The sequence below is a fragment of the Haemaphysalis longicornis genome, unplaced genomic scaffold (genome assembly GCF_048455015.1).
Source record: "Haemaphysalis longicornis isolate Haplotype H1 unplaced genomic scaffold, Haemaphysalis longicornis Haplotype H1 scaffold_2, whole genome shotgun sequence".
In the NCBI taxonomy this organism is placed as follows: domain Eukaryota; kingdom Metazoa; phylum Arthropoda; class Arachnida; order Ixodida; family Ixodidae; genus Haemaphysalis; species Haemaphysalis longicornis.
In genome coordinates, this window is record NW_027526295.1 from 89247215 (window position 1) to 89268957 (window position 21743).

General features: G+C 45.3%; 1 long non-coding RNA gene across 1 annotated transcript in view; it reads left to right on the plus strand.

Moving 5' to 3' along the window:
* The first annotated feature begins 12974 nt into the window (after positions 1-12974).
* Positions 12975-21743, plus strand: part of LOC144167241 (uncharacterized) — a 73931-nt gene continuing 65162 nt past the window's right edge. The window contains exon 1 of the long non-coding RNA XR_013321896.1: positions 12975-13107. This is a non-coding gene — a long non-coding RNA (uncharacterized LOC144167241). The remainder of the gene's footprint in view (positions 13108-21743) is intronic.

The following is a 21743-nucleotide window of genomic DNA, read 5'->3' on the forward strand; positions in this document are numbered from 1 at the left end:
GTTGGGCGCGCAGTCGTGGTTCTGACTGTGGCGGGTAGCGGTGCGACAGCCTCTCGCACAGCATTCGCGTATGGCATGGCACCGAAAGCACTGTATACACACTGTATTCACTGTGTTTTTTTTCGAATTTTGTGAACCATAAGGTGTCGATTCACATTCACCCCCACCGGTCCATCTTGAGAACCCCTTGCTGAATTGCAAAACTGACGATATGTTTTATTTCGAGCCGACGTTAAATCCCGGCCGCTAGGTCCACGTTCGATCCTCCTCTTCAGGCGTGCTTGCCGTTTCTCCTCCTTCTTCTGATGTCAACCTAACGCAATGACAGGCGAGAACATGTAAATGAATTCCTGGAGGTGCAGCCGAACTTTATTCTAAATTAGGCTGGAAGCACTGGTGACGAAGCTCCTTTTGCTGCGGCCGTTTCTCATCGCTAATGATGGGTGCTATCAAGAAAACAGTCAGGGCAACTTACTCCATCACGTAGAAGATAACAGCCCGCCAAAATTATGCTATACAGAATCTTGCCAAACAACGGCGCATTGAAGATACGAAGCATTTTTGTCAAAGGTCACCAAGAAGACTTTGATGAGCTTTCGCCCAACGAAAATACAAATGAAAGTTGCGCTCATCTTGTCCTCTCTTCTCTGCGTCCTCGTGTTTTGCGCAAAAGTATTCCTTCATATATAAAAAATGAATTTTCGCAAGTGTTGTTTTGCCGCTATTCGGTCCACGTGAAGATGGGAAAGCCTCAATTATTAATGTTTGCTAGCATGCAGCTCCAAAACAATATTATCGGTATACATGAACATGGTACTACTGATTTTGTACGCATTTTAAAATTGATCACCCCTGCTTTATGGCCTTGTGGCTATTGCAATCGACAGATAAGAAAAAAAAATGCGTTTGACGTAACATTTTGCAAGATCTGGGTTCTTTGGCTAAAACGTCAAGCTGTATTTTCTTGCTTTTATTTTGTCCTTCAGCAGGATTGAGGGAAACTGAACTTACGAGTAGTATTGCAGAGAACACCGTAGCTTTAACCCCTTCCTGCACGTAGAGTGCTCTGACGTCAGGTTAGAAAAATGCGACTACCTCAACAGCATACGTACACTCTTTTCCTCGTACTATTGCTGTGAAAAAGTGTTGAGCTCCATGCGTTTCTGCTATTACAGTTTCTCTGCACAAACGCATCTCCATCATGTAACATGACTTCATGTGAATGGTATGGTATACTTCGTATAGTGTTCTCAGTTGTATTTTATCTGTGTTGTGAATATTTTCAACACCGTATACCCAGTAAAACCCTATGGCTGGTACTCATGTCTCCAAACTATCCTCTATACTATTCGCATGGCACAATTGTTCGCTCTGTTACTGTGGCTGAATGGCGTGACAACGGTCTATTCGGCCGAAGAGGAAGACAAGCAATGGGGGAGCTCCTGGGGTGGCGCAAACCACGCGCAAGCCTGGAGGCCTGCGGCCGCTCCTCACGAGGCGGAAGCAGACGGGCGCTCATGCTTGCGAAGTGCCCGTTTGGGCCTCAACGCTATCGCGGCGGGCTCTCTCCACGTCTATCGCAACATGAATTGCCGACGTGGGCGAGACTCGCCTTGTTGGACCGTTTCATGTCGGACCCTTCGGTCTCTTAGGACTCGGTGGGTCAGCTACGGCACAGCGGTGTCCGTGAAGCAGCTCCGTTCATCCACGCTACCGTCTCGGCCATGCACAGCACTGCGTTACCATGTTTTGCACTTGGAACTGTTCAACTTGGTCGACGGAAGTCAACGCGCGCTTTCGTATGCATCGCATCACTATCCAGGAGACGAAACACAACAGCAAGATTACCTCTTTGTCAAGCAGCATTGACGACATTCTCAATTACCCGCATCCGGTAGCTCGTTCTGACCACCTCAATACGACTACCATTCAGCTGGTTAAAATTGATGCTTAGGCGAGTTGGTGTTCCATAATCTTGAATTCACAGCGCAAACAAAAACGAGGATGATAGGGAGAGCACGACACACAGGCGCTGACTAACAACTGAAGTATATTGCTGTGACGTCTGGCATATAAATACAGCAGAAATCAAGGGAAAAAGAAATCGACACATACCATGTGAAAATAAAATATAACAATTGCGCCACGACATCACTACCACCATGTGCTTACGAACCGTCTAGATAGTTTATTTCTTTTGATGATAGCGCAACAGAAGGGACGCTTACACACTTCTCTTTTTGCTATCTTATGAGCCTCAATACTTTTCCTCGGCAGTTTATGCTTATTTCTACACAATAATGCGGTACTACTGAAGACAGGCTCGCACCCAGGACAGTCCCTACAATGTACTCCTAGATGGCCGCTTTTGCTTTTTTCCACAATTGTAACTGTGCTCCTTTAGCCTATCCTTAACGCATCTCCCCGTTTTCCCGATATATGCTCTGCCACACAGTAAAGGTATGCTGTATACTACATTTGTGGCACATGGAATGAACTGTCGTTGGTGCTTCTTCCTACCAAACTCAGAACTTGTGGTATCGCTGTTCATGTGTCTAAATAGTCTGGAAAGTTCATTTGGAGCTGAAAAAACAACACTTACATCGGCACGCTTGGCAATTCTTTTTGGATGATGCGACACCGTATGTATGTGCGGCAATACTGCAACCTTCTATTTCTTTTTGTTATTACGATCATTTTTTTGCGTAGTCTTCATTTTCTTCAGCAAACCTTCGGCAGCGAACGTTAACAGATATATAGGATAACCTGCATTAATTATGCGATTAACCTGATCCATGAAACTAAAGCGCATCAACATGCGCATGAAACTAAAGCGCATGGCGTAACAAGTGAATTTTTCAGGCACAGATTCGCAATTCCTCTTTTGACAAGTTTCGAATGCGCCACGTCATACGCAAGAAGGGGCTGCTTGCCTCGAGGTTCGTATTTACAACAAATGTGCTCATGAATAAAGGAAAGGTGAAGATCGAGAAAACGAATACATCCTCCAACGGTTAGTTCATGGGTTACTACTAGAGGCTTCAAGCAGTCATTAAAAATTATTAGGAGTTGTTGCATCGAAGTATTAGTGCTCTGATTGTCACATAGAAACAGGTATTAGGTAGTCGTCAACAAATCTAAAAATCTCTGCTGACATGCCTGTCTTGAGTCGGTCTGCTAAAACCCTTTCTTTGCGAGCTAAATAAGAGTCACTTAATATGGGTGCGATGCATGAGCCAATGCAGATGCCATTCTTGCAGATGCTGATGCAGATGCCACTGAAACGCATAAGTGTAAGTGGCCCTTGAGGGCCATTGTTTCTGAGAACGGAACTTGGCAGAAAGCAGTATCTTTGTTTTTAGAGGAGAAGCTACGGATTTTACATATTAACGATCCCTTCATGGTGAAAAGTTCCTCAGATGTTATTAGGTTTTAGATGCTAAAGCAGACAACCACTACACGGCATGCTCATTTGATGTCAAATATCTTTATTATTTGATTCCGCAAGATAAATTCTTTCAGTTTTTAGAAGACGAGATCGATATTCATGAACCCGTCACATTTCAGAACGCTGACGGTATGACGGTTGCCGGATTTTTACAACTTTTTACCTTTTATTTCAACTCTAGTTTTTCAACCTGGAACGGCGGAACTTATCTCCAACAGAACGGCATCTGCATTGGTTCATGCATCGCACCCACATTAAGTGACTTTTATATAGCTCGCAAAGATAGAGTTTTAGCAGACCGACTCACGACAGCCATATCAGCAGATATTTTTAGATTTGTTGACGAATACCTAGTAGTATTTCCATTTGACAATTAGAGTACTAATACTTTGATGCAACAACTCCTAAAATTTTTGAAAGATTGCTTGAAGCCTCTAGTAGTAACCCATAAACTAACCGTTGGATGATGCATCCGTTTTCTCGATATTCATTTTTTTTAATTATGAGCACATTTGTTGGAAATACGAACCTCGCGGCAAGAAGTGGCTTCGTGCGTATTACTCGGTGCATTCGAAACTTGTTAAAAAAGGAATTGCGAATCTGTGCCTGAAAAATTAACTTGTTAAGCCACGCGTTCATCTGATGAGCTTTAGTTTCATGGATCAGGTTAATCGCATAATTAATGCAGATTATCCTACGTATTTATTAACGTCCGTTGCCGAAGATCTGCTGAATTAAAATGAAGACTAGGCAAAAAATGATCGGAATAACAAAAACAGGGAAGGTTGCAGTATTGCCGTACATACATATGATGTAGCATAATCTAAAAAAAATTGCCAAGCGTGCTGATGTAAGTGTTGTTTTTTCAGCTCCAGATAAACTTTCCAGACTATGCAGACACGTGAACAGCGATACCCCGAGTTCTCAGGTTTGTTGGAAGAAGCCAATGACAGTTCTTCCGATGTGCCACAAACGAAGTATACAGCATACCTTTTTTGTGTGGCAGAGAATATATCGGGCCAACGGGGAGATGCGTTAATGATAGGCTAAAGGAACACAGTTACAACGTTAAAAAAATCAAAAGCGGCCATCTAGGAGTACATTGTAGGGACTGTCCTAGGAGCGAGCCTATCTTCCGCTGTACCGCAATATTGTGTAGAAATAAGCATAAACTGATGAGGGAAATTATTGAGGCTCATAAGACAGCAAAAGGACAAGACAAGTGTGTACGCGTCCCTTCTGTCGCACTATGATCAAACGAAATCCGCCATCTAGACAGTTTGTAAGCACACGGTGGTGGAATTGTTATATTTTGTTTTCACATATTATGTGTCGATTTCTTTGTTGCCTTGATTTCTGCTGTATTTATATGCCAGGCGTCACAGCAATAAACTTCAGTTGTTAGTCAGCGCCCGTGTGTAGTGCTCTCCCTTTCGTCCTCGTTTTTTGTTTGCGCTGTGAATTCAAGATTAAGACCAATAGGCGTCATTTAGTTGAATACAGCCAGATGCAACGACTTCTGAACAACAAAGACCTCGGCAACAGGCAACCCTTGCCCAGATATCTCACTTCGTTTCCATGAGTTTGCTGTTTTCAAAATTGGCCGCGCTGCTCCGAGTGTTCACTAAGCGGTTGAATCGGTTTTCGCACGAAATTGCTCTCACCTGAAGGATACCATATCCCTCTCGTCCACGTGCTGTAGCCATCGGAAATATTGCCTACGTTGTTTTCGTTCGTTTTGACAGCGTTCTCTGTCAATTCCTTAGTTGATTTTGACAGCGTTCTCTGTCAATTCCTTAGCAGAATACACGTAAATAAATAAAATAAACTACATCAAAGAAAACAAAGCAGCAATATGACGGTTATCTGGACTTGCTTCTTGATCCTCGATAGCTTTATTTTGTTACGCAGTTCATTGCGCGGTCGGCCTTTTAAACGTCATTCAATGGTGTAGGTTAGCTGCAATTATATTTGCAATGAACAAAACAAAGAAACTGAACAATGAAACTCCCCTTTATTGCTAATTTCAAGGTCAAGACTTCGTAAAAGTGCCGTTTTGATTTCGAATACTTGTTGAGGTAGCAGCTTAGTTGGAGTATGTTTTCAATACAAGACCCATGTGCGACGCTCAAGACGACTCTTTTTCTATAAATTTTCACAACACGTTAAGGCGGTCGTGTCTGTCTCGTAAGTAGTAATAGATGCCATAATGAATGTAGACTTTACTAGATGGTATGTCCCACGGATGCTGGACTTTACTCGCTGTGCGCCACGTACCAATAATGCTTTTTTTGTACCATTGATCAAACGCAACTGCTCTCCTACTACAAAAGTTTCGAGACGGCTTTCAATGAAACGGGATAACGCAGATAAGCGAAGGTCATTTAAAAGATTGCCAGCTTCTCTATAAAGCGCAGATATTGAAGGTGTATATGCAAACAATACAAAGCTACTTATTTCCGTCCCCAACGGGGGATTTACGCATTAGAAAATGGCGACAAATAAGACTGGTGTGTGTACAACCTACCCCTCCGCTGTTTTCTGTGCTGTTTCTCCGGGTGACATAATTAAATGTAAACGACTCGAAACAATAAACTCCGCACAGTTGTAAACCAGGATGTAGTAGATACATCACCCTTATTCGCACTCACATCCTCCGTTATGTGTCTTTTGCGATCGATGCAGCGTATGTCAATGAGTGGGGTGAGACAGCTGAACCAGATTTGGGAGCGGTTTTGGTGCAGCGAAATCTCGATTTTGGAGCAGAAGAACATTGATTTGGAGCACAAGAACTACATTTATTATGTCACCTTAAGCCTAAAACATCGCATTTTAGGTAACGCGGAAGGGGTGTGTGCACTTTTTAATCGGTTTTGAACGTACATAACACAGAAACAGCCTTTCAATAAAATTTTTATAACAGAGTATCAAAAGGTATGAAGTGGACAACATTTTTACAGACCATTTTTAAATTATCAGGCTCTATGTACGGCCAGCGTTGAGCGCCGTGAAGAATATCGAATTGGAAAACTAAACAATTTTTAGGCATTTTTACAATCATGTGAATAACTAAATTATTATTTTTGTCATCCCAAACTGGGCTTTACGCGAAGTGTGGAGCCGGGGCAAAGGTTGCGCACAGAGAGGTGACAGTCATCGCCCCCCCCAGCACACCCTCCCCTTTCTATTCCTAAGGTTCACGTTCACAACCATCGTAACTTGAGTAACGTTGGCATGTTTAGCCACCTCCCTTTTGGTATTACAGTTAACTTCAGATAGATGAACCATCAATACTAGCGCGCAATGAAAGCCTGTACAGTTATTGGACACTGCTTGAACATTTTGCAGCTATGTAGCTTGGACCGCCACTTGTGCAGTTTCGTTCGTACCATTCCCCCCGCTCGTAAACTCGCTGTCAAAGGCAGTACCTCAGCGTTTTATAACACCGCAACAAGTCCAAAATTTCGCTTCAAGTCCGCACCGCGCCTCACACTCAAGGCCGAAACATGGCGAATTCGCCGGCCCGTTTTTTTTTTTGGTGAACTCTTATCTTTAGATTAGCGCAACTTACCGCAACAGATCAAACGAGTAACTGTAAACCCAGTGACCCCCATAACCAAAACAACGGTAGAAATTGGCGAAGAGCACTCTGCCTGAAACACGAGCCACTGCTTCGCCCGGCGGTCATGTTTTTCAATCTTCACCACACCAAGATTGCGGCGCCCAGTGATGTCGTTCCCGAGATACGGGGCTCCGAAAATTGTCGTTTTTTCATCAACTTGCACAAGTTGTTTGTCGCCTCAGTACACAAAACTATTTTTAGGGGCGAAGCTCCTTAAGTCATGGGTCTGTCCATCCCTTGTGTCTTGTGGTACGTGACCACCGCATGCTTTCGCAGATGTCGCCAAGTGGGCCGCGTTGCACGCGCAAGAACCGGCTGCAACCGGCAGCGCAAACTCGGCACCGGGAGCGCGAGCTTGTCTGTGTTCGCCAACGGAGGCGCGAGCGCACGTGCACTGCGAGGGGGAGATCACGCAAGAGATCACGCCACGAACGCAGGCAGTCGTTCTCGGAAATCGAACGAGACGCAAGGACCTTTGCTCGTTTCCTCTCGTCTTGTTCGGGCACAAGTTCGCCCTAAATAAAAGTTCTTTCTTTACCGTTGTGTCCCATCCTACGTGACAAATTGTGGTGGAGGTGCGGGGTAGCCCTCGATGGCGCGGGGTCCTTCACCAGGTCTGGGCCTGGGAGCATTGACTCCGAAAATAAAAGTTGATTTGTACAATGTACTCATACAGTCTTACGTCTTTCTTAATGATGTAATGGGCGAACTTTCACGGGAGAGTTACGGTTACCGATGATCTTCCCCTCTCGAGCTTCGCCCCACTTATCATCATTCATTCCGTGGATATGGCGTGATTTTTTTTTGCAAGACTTTGCAATAGTGTTCGATGGGAAAAGATTAAGAACTCACAGAATATAACATGTGTAACCCGACATTGTGACTTTCGAAAAAAGTGTCTCGGGGACTGAATGATGAATCAATTAAACCTTTGCAAACAACATCACCCTGCGGATGCTGGAAAATTATTCTGTCAGTAAGCCTTCTCCCCACTTAAACTGACAGGAGCCGTAAAAATCTTGGCTCTCAGACTGTTTTGGTGCATTTTGCCGCAATTCTTGCAATTTTCAAGCTTTTGGAGCAGCCCGGCGCAGGAAAACACTTTTGTACAAAACTGAGCGATATGCGCAGCTGTCACACCGCTGCAACGAGAATTGGTAGAGACGAATGTGAGAGCTACTTCATTGGCAAGGTCGTTTAGCGGTAAATTGGCCCCCTCTGCCAGGTGGCCACTGGGCAGCAACTGGGCTACCACACAATAAGCCCACCCACATGTCAAGCAAACACTAAATTGTTTGTACCTTGTTTGCCTACTTTCGTTCGTATCGCCCGATTACAGCATATTCCGTATCATTCACACTAGTTCCTATAAGCTCAGCTCCACCACTACCCACTGATTCTGAAAGCAATAAGATATGCATTACAGAGACTGGAGATCGAGGGCAAATGCCATACACGAAACAATAAAAACCAAACCAACAAGATGCCCGTGGTGGCGCGGGACGCCGCTGTGTTGGATTCACAACATGCGTCAACACTATCTAACGAACACATCCATACACTTGAACTGTAAAATTGTCCTCTTCTAAAGTCTACAAAGTACCTTTTGCATTAAAGTAGCTCTTTCAGTAGAAGTAACCTGCAAATATTTTAACCTCGTTTTTCTCGTGTGCACTGCCAAGTTATGGTTGGCACTGTAGCTCCCGAAGTCAATCTCTGTTCTTGAGCGAACGTTATAACCTGCAGGTTTCTATTATTGTCTTTAAGCTCTATTATACGGTCTAGCACTCTGCAGTTTCGTAGGTATGATGGGTATGTATAAAGAACATTTAGTTGGATCTGATATTCTGTTCCTATACGCCTGCGGAGAGAACATACGAAAATTCCGGGATATCAACTGTAATGTGAAACCTGAGGAAGGGCGTAGCCTGTGGTGTGCGCCGCTGTTTCCCAAAGCGAAATCGCGGCCAATGGGCAATGCGATACCGAAGACAATTCTGTTTCAACAATATACATACGAAGATTAATTGTATAGGGCGCGCACTAATTGGCAGCCGGAGAAGCCGCTGTGGCAGGAGAAATGAGGAGCTGGCTGAGGCCATGGCGCCGTCTCTTGGGTTTTACCGGATTTAAGCAATTAAATACACGACCGGAGTGGAGGAGCGGCGAATGCGCACTTTCATACGGCCTGCGCACCCAACAAGGAAACGATACAGCAGATTCTTGACAGAGTGAGGGCGCTTTGAACCAACCCTGTACCCTCCCAACCCTCTTTTTTCTTAGTCGACGCATCGCCTCTGGCCGAGCGAGCCGACAACGCTTGCCGCACGTGTTTTGGATCTGCCGCGGAATATCACCGGTACCAATGAATGCCTTCGCTGCTATATCTCACCAAAAAGAAGACTCGTTGTGCACTTCAGTTGCATGATTAAGAGTTTTAGCTGTATGTGTTTGACAGCGCGCTCGCTGCGGTCCGCTCAGCCAGACTGAAGCGTGAGCAGCAGAAACACGTTTAGCTAAGCGATAACCATATATCCCTCGGCCGGAAATTATTCGCGTCACTGGTCGTGCAAACCAAAGGCATCATCCGAAAGGAAAAATAAGAACTGATATTTCAGTCACGGAAAATGCCGCGTTTATTCCCTGCCTCACCATTTTCATATAATACAGTCGCTGATTAGATATGAACGCCTCGAATATTTTTCTTCATGTGCCCCGAGTTTAAATGTTTCTTTCAATTTTCTGCTTAGGTGCTTCCCAGTGATAACGTTAGGCTGTTTGACCCTATTAAACCGAAAATTCAGAAGGGGGGAACGAGTCGACTATTTTAGTGGCGCACATGTAAATTTACACGGACAGGTATCACGTGTAGCCACGGCAGGGTTAGGGCAGTTGCAAATGCGCGCGCGCCGCCGCTCTACTCCGCCCGTGCTGTAGGTCAACCGGCGAGGGTTGGTCCGCAGCGCCACGAACTAGCGGTGGTGAAAGGTGGGAACTACACCCGAAGCGCAGGCCGCATGAAAGTGCGCGCCCGCCGCTTCTCCAGCCCGGCAGTGTTAAATATGAGACAGAATGGGCGTGAATTGTTTTCGTGTCATATGCTGCAGCAGGCTAAAGCCCGTTCTACATGGTGCGTTTTTCGTCTGTGAATTGGGTGGAATAAACATTCGCACTTGCGAAGTTTGCAATGCCTGAAAGGCCGTCTACATGGCCCGCGAACGTCACAATCTTGCCATTTCAGAGGCCATTGTTTGCAGACTGAATTAAGTCTTCCGCGGGCAATGCTTGTTGTTATTTCAAAACAAGTTTCATTTTACTTTCTGGGCAAGTTCTTTCAACGCGTTTTGCATAAATTTCCGTTTGTCAGCGGTTTCATGCAATTATCACCATATATTTATCAATACACGCAACATAGCAGAGAAGACAAACACAGCAAGAAACCCTGCGTTCACTTGTTGCGCGCGCCTAGCACACCTAGGTTTATCTCGGCGGGTTCTCCTTGGGTTCTTCTGCACATGTTTCGAGCTCTGATGTCCGCCACTTGCGCCGATACCGGATAACAATTTGATGAAAACGGCGCGCGACATCGTGTTGTGAACGCTCATGCGTTTGTTTCGGTGCACCCGAGCTTACGCCGCGCGTATACAAGCAACGCAATCTGGTTGCTAAGCCTGCAGATGGTGATGTCGTGACGTTTACCAAGCTGTGTTCTTATTTTCCGCAGGTCCGGCACATCTGTGCCACACGAGCCGCACGAGCGGCGTTGGCGGAACATGCTCGACCATTCCGGACATTTTTAACTTTTGCACGGTAAATCGCACGATAGAACACGCTTAAGAAGTACTTTTTGCACGAGAAAATTTGACGTTTGAAAACCATTTCGAAAGAAAATTTAACAAATTTTTGTTAATAATGCAATTACATCCCAATTATTCCTTTACCTTAATTTATATTAAATCATGTTAGCTTTCCAAGTGGTTTTATCCATTAAGCACTTGATTGTTGACCTTCGTGTGACAACTTGATTTACCGTGACGACATGCGACGACCACGACAAGAGACGCCGACTTGCCGAGCTCCTAAGGTTCTTCGCCCCTAAAACGAATAGGAGTCCTTCTCGCAGCCCATGGTCATAGATCAAGTATATGTTCCTTGCTTTTGTGACACAGGATCAGACAATCCCTACAGAATACCTCCACATTTTCGTATTTGCCAGATTCGAAGGCGCGCTTTTTTGCATATTGTAGCCTTAATATTTGAGTGTGCTTTGCAATCAGGCGAGAAACCGAAATTAACTTCAAATCGGCGATTAGCATTGCCATGGACACATACTTGTTCCAAACTCATACTCATCTAAGATACGAAATAATCAGTGAACATTTACTGATCAGTGAATCAATTTGTTCAAATTTGGTGCAAAAAATTCGTCAATGGCCATACCTTAACCACTTCTGTAACAAATTTATTCTGCTGCGATGAGAACCTCGCTTCAGTCTTAATGGGTGCAAACAGGTACCACTATGAAGTGTCCATCAAGCGAGGAGTAATTTGTATTTCCGACAGCGTGGGGAACTGAGCACCCTCATACACAGTGCGTATAATGGTCACGTTAATGCACGATTATCTTGAACAAGGCAGATCTATATTTTCATTCAAACCTTGACCAAGCCGCAGAACAAATATATATTTTTAATTTGAAAACTACGAGGTTGAATTGATAAACCGACAGCAAATGAACCAAGGCTTCGATACGTCCAAAAATATAAAGGTCAATGCGATACGACTTGCAAAATATCCTATTGTTCCTTGCTTCAGTTTCAATTACAGCAGGATCTGTATAAGCAAGTTTGAAATGCACAAAGGACGTTTGCTGCTACAGTTGCATAAGTGAAATAAAATGTGTCCAGCCAGGTATGACATGATGTGTTTTAAATTTTCCCGGTTGAATTATTGTCAAACTATTTGTTGGAATATTTCCAGAAAAATGCATCACTACGTTACAATCGGGGGCGCGCTAGAATCGTGCAAACACGGTACGAGGCCAGAAAATAGCAAATCCGGACGCCTACACTATACCGGCGCAATTTTACTACTGGTATGGATCCACCGGCAAGTAGTTGAGCGTAACTTTACTCACAGAATTTATGGCCAGTGTCACAAAATTTCTCACATGTCACAACTTTTACCTTGAATGATGACAAGTCTCAATGCAGAAGGCTAGCTCAACATTTTCGACTACACGATGACGAATTTATTGCATAGTTCCCAATTTAGCATACATTAATTGGGTATAGGAAACTATTCTTCCTATGGAGAAAACTTGCAGTCTTTGCGAGATGTAAAAGTGGATAGCTATTTGTTCAACATGCATTGTCGTGAGACGCATGGTTGCCGCTGTAACATCTGTTGGAAACTTGAGCTGCTGCATCGGATCGGCCGTTTGTTAGACGTTTCCAGCGCTCACCACCTACTGTTTTTTTCACAAACGCTTCCGAAACACAGCTCGTCAGCCTTTTAGATGTATTACTAAGCGCATTCGAAGATTCTGAGAAAATATTGGAGCGCGTTCTCCATCTGCCACTCCAGCTACGATCTAATGGGCACACACTCAACTACGTAATTACTCTTGAGAGTTTCTGTGCCTCAAACGTAATAAATATCTGCATCCATATATATTTACATATAATTTTAAAAGTAGAGAGCGCAATATAAAAACGGTACACCCATGTAGGAACATTATTTGGGTGACAATTTGTAGAAAGGTCAGCCTCATTACACTGCTTGGATGCAGTTGGTGCTTCAGAAACTGACAGTGGCCCCATGTGACCTTATCTTTATATTTATGATTCGTGCAGTTCATGTTTGTAAATCTTGCATTTGCGAACCAGAGAAAGATCGAAGTTTCAAAAATGTCGAATAGAAGATGTTCACTCCGTCGCAGTACTGTTGGGTCCAACTAGGACTCATGTGGTATTCAGTGTTCATGATATTTACAAATGGACAATCAACTTCGATGGAGAAAACGGACGGCTATCATGTAAGTGAAATACCGGTATTCTTGTTTGCACACTTTTTAAATCTTGTTCCAGAAGTGATCATAGAAAATGGTACTTTACGCCACATAGTACCACTGGGCATTCACGGTACTCATTGCATAATTTAGCAGTCATTTATTTTCTATGTTTGTGTGTTTCCAAAAACCACGGCCTAATAAGCGATTCGTTGCTTCTTTTATTTGTTGAATTCAGGTTGTGATAGGTTTACTAGAAAAAAAAATGTCTCCTTACATAGGGCACCAGATAAGACTAAATTTAGATCTTGTTCTGAACGCATAGCTCCAGGTAGTTTAAAGGTTTATCCATTATGTTGAACTAGTTTTCGTGGTATACACGGTATTTGAATCGTTAGATACAGGTACTGAACATAAAAAAAGACGATTGCGAGAAGGGACACAAACGTTAGCATTACCAAAAAATAAAGGACTCTAAGGTTTTTACTGACAACATATCTTTAAAATCAACAGGAGTCGCAAACTTACCCACCTTTACAGTTCTAACAGTAGGCAGACAATGCGCTTCTGCCAATTACAGTGTCGTGGTGCTTTCAACTATACTTGTTCTATTCGCCTTAAGTGGACAAGAATAAACACAAGTACAAGAAGAAGTAAATAACTGTTTTTATTATAAACCGAACAATCGGAGGTTTTTTCTTACAAGGAAGCACATAGCCAGAGTATTATAAATAACGATTGTGCCTTTGGTTACTTGTCTTTCACATTGACCAGGGCATCCTTCAGCTTTCGAGTCGGCACGTGCGCTATCTGGGCGCCGTACGTGCGCATGACACGGGAAAGGGTCTCGCTCATATCGGGAACGTAAGGAGCAGGTGCACGTTTCTGTCTTGAAAGGGCCGAAGTAGGTACCGGGTGAGACAGCTGGCGTTCCAATAACGAAATAAATGAAAAGGAGTAGCCGCAGGCACCGGGGTCCCGGCGAACACGGGCAAAGTCAATGGCGAGATCGTTCTCCTTAGTGCAAGTTCTCTTGGGTCGTTGCAACAGGGTGGTTACCACAGACATCTTGAGAGAGGCTGGATGCACAAAAATGAAGTGCAGGTAGCGGCCCGTGAGCGTCGGCTTCCTGTAGACGCTTAAAGAGAGCTTTGGCCCAATCCGCTTCATAAGGACATCAAGGAACAACAGTTCGCAGTTGACCTCTGCTTCCACAATGAACTGTATGGCCGCTGGCATGCTATTTAAGTGCGAGGTAAAACAAGTAAAGGCGCTTCTTCGTATTGCACAAAACCAGTCCTCAACGTACCGCACAAATATTTTCGCGTTTTCGGGGGTGGAGTGAGCGTTCCGAGTACCCGGCTCTCAAGGGATTCCTTAGTTAAATTCGCGGCTGTGACTGAAATGGACGTACCCATAGCCCTTCCATGCACCTGCTTGAAAAATTCCAACTTGAATCTGAAATACGTGTTTGACAAGCAGAAATGCAAAAGTTTAGTCATGTCGGCTGCATTAGTGGGGCATCTTTCGGGCAACGTATCATCATCTTCGATTGCGTCCTTGAAAAATGGCACAGCCAGATCAACGGGAACACTTGTGAATAGAGATTTCACATACATTGAAACCATCTCGTCCCCGTCGTCAAGTGACCCACCCCGCAAGACGGCTTTCGTCCAACCATCGATTTCACATAAAAAAGACATGTGATATAGAAACGCAATTTTAACACACAAGTCATGTCAAAACAATCATTGGGCGAGCCCCTTCGGCTAATGATACTCATTTTTACGTCGTAATGAGGATTTGCCGACTTTCTTGTTTTCTATTCTCAGACCCGCCGCGGTGGCTCAGTGGCTACGGCGTTGCGCTGCTGAGCACGAGGTCGCGGGTTCGATTCCCGGCCGCGGCGGCCGCTTTTCTGATGGAGGCGAAAAGCAAAAACGCCCGTGTGTACGAGATTTCGGCACACGTTACAAAACCCCAGGTGGTCAAAATTAATCCGGAGCCCTCCACTACGGCGCGCCTCATCGCCTGCGTTGCGTCGGCGCGTTAAACTCTACAATCAATCAATCAAGTTTTCTATTCTGCTAGAAGTGGAGGTGTTTGCTGAAGAGGTACTAAAAAACACCGCTGTTTCCAGTTTCTGCCTATATTACTGAGACGTTAAGGAAGCTCAGATCATATAAGAGATCGCGAATGCGAAGAATATTTAGAGGCAATTCCAACGCATATACAATAATTCAATTTCTCTTCTTCTCATAACAGCCGAAAATTTTTCCCATTAAAATTAGCTGTGCCAGCTCTTACACTTCACAAAAAAAGTACTTGTTAAACGTGTATTATAGCACTTTATACCACATTTACTCAATTTGTGCATGAGCCATGAACTAGAGCTGCCAGTTCAAGCTGGCAGTGAACAAATCTTTGCCCCAAATTTTGGCGCTGCCAGCGCAGGAAGAAATTGAGAATCCTACCCGTCCTGCACAAGTGAATGGCCAGCGAAGCCGCTTTCTTCGCAAACTACATACGCTAAAAGATCTGTGGACATAAATGTGCTCATTGAAAGGGTTTGTTTCGTCAGCAGAGCAACAAGAAGAATATTCTGAACACAGTTGTTCACTAAAACCCGCTCGACCACAACCCAATCAACTTTGCCTAAAAACACTGAATGTATACAGGTTTCCACGGCCTTAGTGCGCATATTCATCGTGTACGAAATAGCGCCCTGCACTACCAGCAACGCCACGGTGGGCACCCACATTATCAGCCGCTGCGGATGAGTGTTAATGGTGCGGTCGTACTAGAATTTGTTTTGAATATTTGCGTAATCATTAATTAAAAGCCAACAAGAACGCACCACGTTATCAGGTGTGCTGCCACTTTCCTTCTTCCTTTGGCGCATATTAGTTTCTTGATATTCATGTCCCCACGTGTGGCGGTGTCACTACTATTGGTTTACGCTTATACCTTCGTTTTAGTGCCGAGATACTGGAGATTCACGCGCACACTCAGGACGAACGAGAACAGAACAGCTTTGTCACATTTCTAAATTGGTTGTCTCGCGATTATAGTTGCATGTTCATGTGGTCTCCCGCTGCTTCACTTAATCCTGTGGCGAAACTGTAGGTCCTTAAGAAAAGTGGAATCCGGAGTCAAGGTGTAATTAAAATATTTTTCCCTAATCTCGGAAGTGGTAATGTTGCAAAGAAGGTCTAAATAAGTATGTGCCATAAATTTCTAAAATGGCGACAGAACGGAGCGTTCAAGCAAAAAAGCTACCCGCGATTACTCTTGTTTTACTGCAAATTCGTCGAAGGATGATAGTCGTCGCTCACGAATCTCCTTCGCCGGTCTTCGCTCACACCCCCAACGCCTACACTCACTGCTCTTGCGATATAATGATTTGAAGGTTTTTGAATGCAAATGCAATGTTCCCGCCTTCGAATTTTTCCCGCACAATCTTTGAGTGCATCGCCGGGTTCTTTTTATTCTTTGTTTCCTGTTCTTCCTTGAACACCACGAGCATTAACAGTGCTCTTTGTGTGATTGCTTTAACCCCGCACAGCCCATGCAGGAGCCTTTCTAGGTCATTGGTTTTACTGCTGAAAAATAAAGTCGTTCTTCTTCTTCTTCTTCTCCTTCTTCTCTTTCTTCTTCTTCTTCTTCTTTTCCTTCTTTTTTTTCTTCTTCTTCTCCTTCTTCTCCTTCTTCTTCTTCTTCTCCTTCTTCTTCTTTTTCTTCTTTTCTTCTTCTTCTTCTTCTTCTTCTTCTTCTTCTTCTTCTTCTTCTTCTTCTTCTTCTTCTTCTTCTTCTTCTTCTTCTTCTTCTTCTTCTTCTTCTTCCTCATCATCTTCTTCGTCTTCTACTTCTTCTTCTTCTTCTTCCTCATCTTCTTCTTCGTCTTCTTCTTCTTCTTCTTCTTCTTCTTCTTCTTCTACCATTGCTATATCAAAGAAGAACTTTGGATGTATTTGTAACTAAAGTGGCACAGTAACCACAGATTGACTACTTATATGTTGTCTCAAGTGTGCCTACTGTTTTCTTTGATCTACGAAATCTTGACATATGTGACTAACACCAGCAGAGAACGAAATATTGGGCTTTAAGTAGCCCAACAAAGACAATCGTCTTTGAAAAGGTGGATTCTATATATTGCAATGATGTACTCCGAACTGTTCCCGCTTACCGTAAAGACCCTCGGACACTAGCCTCGTGAAGCACCATGACCATATGACCGATGTGAATGGCGCTTCTGTACACATCTTCATCGGGACGTTACGCAGAATGAGTTTCTGTTGCCTGTTACGGGAATTATATTTGATTGCTCTGCAGCAAATTCTTGTTAGAGACGGGTGGGCAGCATCTGAAGGGTAGCGGGAATATATATGGCTTTGGGCGTGATAGGCAGTATATAAAATTGCCGCGATAGGATTCACGGTTTTGTCAGGCCAGCACATAGACCGGCGTTCAGGGGCCTTTTATTAACCGGCTAGTTTGACCACCTCCACCTAATGGAGTTATAATTTCGCATACAATCTTTTAGCCTCCATTTTACACGATTAGAGAACTGTGTTTCACGGTGAAGGCTCTGACTTGTACTTCAACATGAGGTCTCCGTGAAGCCCTTATTTCACATTTTGGAATAATGTTGCGACAAATATTACGTTACTCGCGGGACATCCTAAAAACACAACTTATAACAGAACTTTTTAGATGCGTATGGATAAAAACTATTTCAGGGTATGTTATCGACGTATCACAATTACAATGCTGTTGTTACGACCTAACCCCATACTGTTGTGGAGTTATTTGGCGTGTTAGTTCTATACAGTAGTATTTTGCATATACCTGACCTATTTGGAAGTGCTTTTTGACGGTATATCTGCTGAAACCGCATTTCAGTACCATAAAACTGAAATGATAAAAATTCCCGCGACCCCTAGGTCGCCTAGGTGGCCCGTTTGCAAAAGCGGCCTGGCGTTTCATAGATTGGTAGCCCTTAGTCGCTTCTGTTTTGGTCGCAAACTTGCCAGGTCGGTCGAGCTTTACCAATGTAGAAACTGATGATAGGGCTGACTTCGATGCACGCTTATAATTGCTCCTTTTTCGGCGCGTTTTTCGGAGGTGTGATGGCTTGCACTGATGTCACTGTGCTTGAACGGTGGAAATCTGCAGGTCTTACCCCGAGTAGCGCTGAAGAAGCTGAGAACGATGGACCACAAAGAGCGGTGGTCTCGTAATGTGCAAGCGTCAAATTGTCACATGGATATCGTAGAAAAATGAATGCGATTGCGGCATTCTCCATCAACGTGTGAGGCAGGGCTTCATACCGACGCCAGTAACGTTGGACTCGGAGCGGTTTTGCAATGGCAAGACGACGGCAAAAGGGTGATAGCGTACGCCAGCCGAACGTTGTCCTCTTCGGAAATTGACTACTCGTCCCCCGAAAAAGGACTGGCTAGCCGTCGTTGGGCAGTAATTAAGTTTCGAGCATACCTGTATGCCATCCGTTTACAGTGGTCACTGACCATCACTCACTCCGCTGGTTGATGAGCCTAAAAGACCCGCCTGGACCATTAGCCCGGTGGAGCCTTCGGCTTCAAGAATTCGGCGTCAAAGCCGTTTACAAGTCCGGCCAAGAGCATGCCTACACTGACTGTCTCTCGCGAGCACCAGCTTTCCCTGCGCCTGCGAATGACTACATCGATGGTGACGCTTTTCTTGACGTGCTGGACACATCCTCCATTTCGGTGCAGCAATGGGGGGACTCTGAGCTACAGCCGCTGATTGATTTCTTGGAGGGACGTTCGCCCACTGCGCCGCGGGTGTTTTTAAGAGCGCTGTCATCCTTCAGTCTCCGTGTTGGTGTCCTCTATAAAGCGAATGTCAACGACGGAAAGCACCACCACTCTGGCCAGCGGGTCTCCTGCACCCTGTACAAATCACCGAGAAGCCGTTCGAAGTGGTCGGGATGGACCTGTTAAGACCATTTGAGACGTCTTCCGCGGGTAACAAGTGGGTTGTAGTCGCCACCGACTACCGCACTCGGTATGCAAAAAGAAAAGCTCCCCAAAAAAGAACTGCATTCGAGCCTGCAAAGTTTTTTATTAACAACATTGTTCTCCGCAACGGTGCCCCGGCCATTGTTATTACGGACAGAATCAAAGTGTTTACTGCGGGGCTTGTCGACGCCGTGATGCAACTCAGCGGTACTTCATATCAGACCTCAACAGCGTACCACCCGCAGACAAACGGGCTTACGGAACGTCTCAACAAAACAGAAGCGGATATGCTGAGTATGTACACCGAGACCGAGCACAAGACCTGAGACGCCGTACTGCCTTTGGTCACAGCCTCTTAAAATACGGCTCAAAAAGACACGAGCCGGATGGCGCCATTCTTGCTTCTTTATGGCCGACCCGTGACCACTATTTTGGACGCAATGCTGCCGCACGAGATCAGCAACGACAACATGCAGCTAAATGAGTTTACGCTACGAGCGGAAGAGGCGCGTCAACTGGCACTCTGACGAACAAGGCAGCAACAGGGCTATGAGTACCCTCGTTACAACCTCCGTAACAGGATTGCCGTTTTGAAACCCGGGGAACACGTCCATGTATGGGCTCCTGTTGACGTCGAGGACACTGAAAAGATCCTCAAACGCTACTTTGGTCCTTATAGCGTCGTAGGCCTGCTTACCGACGTAACCTACGAGGTTGTGGATGACGGAATCGTTTTTCAACGCCGGCGTAACACTCGCCCTGCCGTCGTTCATGCCGTGCGTATGAAGCTCTGCCCCACACGTTGACGACCAATGCTGCAAGTGCATTCATTTTTTCCAAGAGCTTTGCACGCATCCGGGCGTTCCTCTCTCAACGGGAGGGGACAAATGTCACGTGGATATTTTCAAGCCGTGAATCACTGCTAGCGATGCGTGTTACCACCGCGCAGTGTAGAATCCCCGGTGAGGGATACGTTCTGTGCTTCTTGGCCAGCCAGTTGTTCAAAGACGACGATGTAAATGTGTGGGTTCGCGCCCGCGGCCCAGACTGATTCAGCCATCTTCGCTGAAACTCGCCGTGCTGCCTGTACTCTTCGGTGTAGCACTATGACTAATATATAGGTACATCGCCAAACTGCTGTCTGCACCACCGTCTACTAAGACGCAACAATATTGTACGAGGCGTGTTAATCGCCCAGCTCGAGCGAAAAACCCGCCTTCTGGCATCGGTGTGCAATAAAATTGTCCCCTTCCCCAATCCTTCCACAGTGCGAGCTTAAACTCGGCAGTAACGGCTTGAGGGGGGGGGGGGGGCGGAAGAGGTGGAGTCCCTTTCCAGCATACCGAAGATGAAGGTACGGGAAGGGCAAGCAGGAAATTTCGCCATTGCCATCAACTCTCCCTTTATATGGCGGCATAAACTAACAGCCGCACAACACGTGGGAGACATACCGAAGCGATTCGAAAGCAAAGTGCTCGTCAAGCGACAAGATGGCAAAACTCTTGAACAATGTGAGGCGACAAAAGGCGTAGAAGGTGTTCAGGTGGCACTATGCATTCACACTCAAAGCCAACACCCGTGGTTAAGTGTACTCGAGCGTTTTATTTTGATTGAAGCGGAAAATGTCCTTGTCGCGCCTGCACGGTAGCGCTATATGATCACTTGGAAACGGCACTGCACGAGAACATAGTCCCAGCGTATCATAGGAAGACGTTTCAAAACTCGAGCCTATTAAAACCGCTCGGGAGAACGTACGTAAGCAAAACGATTGAGTGCGCACAACGGAACCGAGCGGACAATTTCGGTGGCACAAACCACGCAGCTTATTTGACGCGGATCACGTAAATTACGCCCGCCCATTTACGTGAGTGGTTCAACTCACAAAACGATTATACTATGCGCTCGTACAAAAACAGCTGAAGACGAGAAAAAATGGCAGCATCTCCACTCCGTCGATTACGGCTAGGGGGCGGAGTACAGGGACTCGAAAGGACATCCAAGTTGCGCTCCGAGTGACATCCGATTTGCACCCCGACCGTCATTCGATTTTAGCCGTAGGTTGCACCTTGATTATTCCCTAAATGAAATGGAACTTTATGGCTGAAATCGAATTTCGCTTGATTTTCGCTTGACGGTGGTGTGCGCGCGGATGGACGCAGACGGACATTGGGAGGTCCTAAGGTACTCCGCACCGTTACAGGCGGGAGAGTAAGCCTTTTTACTCTCGGGAACTAACTCGCGGTCGTAGCCCAATGGGTAAGACGACTGACACTAACTCTACCGGTTAGTGTCCTGTCGGGTCTGTATGATTTTTGCGATAGTAAATGCTATGCGCATGGACCCGGACGGACATTGTGTGGTCCTAACGTATTCCGCACCTAAAAGTGACTTCAGCGTGCCTAGTGCATGCATTTCTAGCCGCATCGCCCACCTCTTCTTTGTTATAATTTGACGAAGCCAGGGCAACGCCGCCACCCACGCTTTCTCGAACAGCGTACTTATAAACGGAAATAACGGCCGCAGTGAAGAGGTGCCGTAGGAGCAGAACACCGGAAGTCACTTTGCCCGCTCGGCCATCACCCCGTCCTTTTCCTTTTCACCGTGCAACACCGCGGCAGGCGACCGCAGAAAAACGGTAACACCGTCTAAACAAGAATGGAG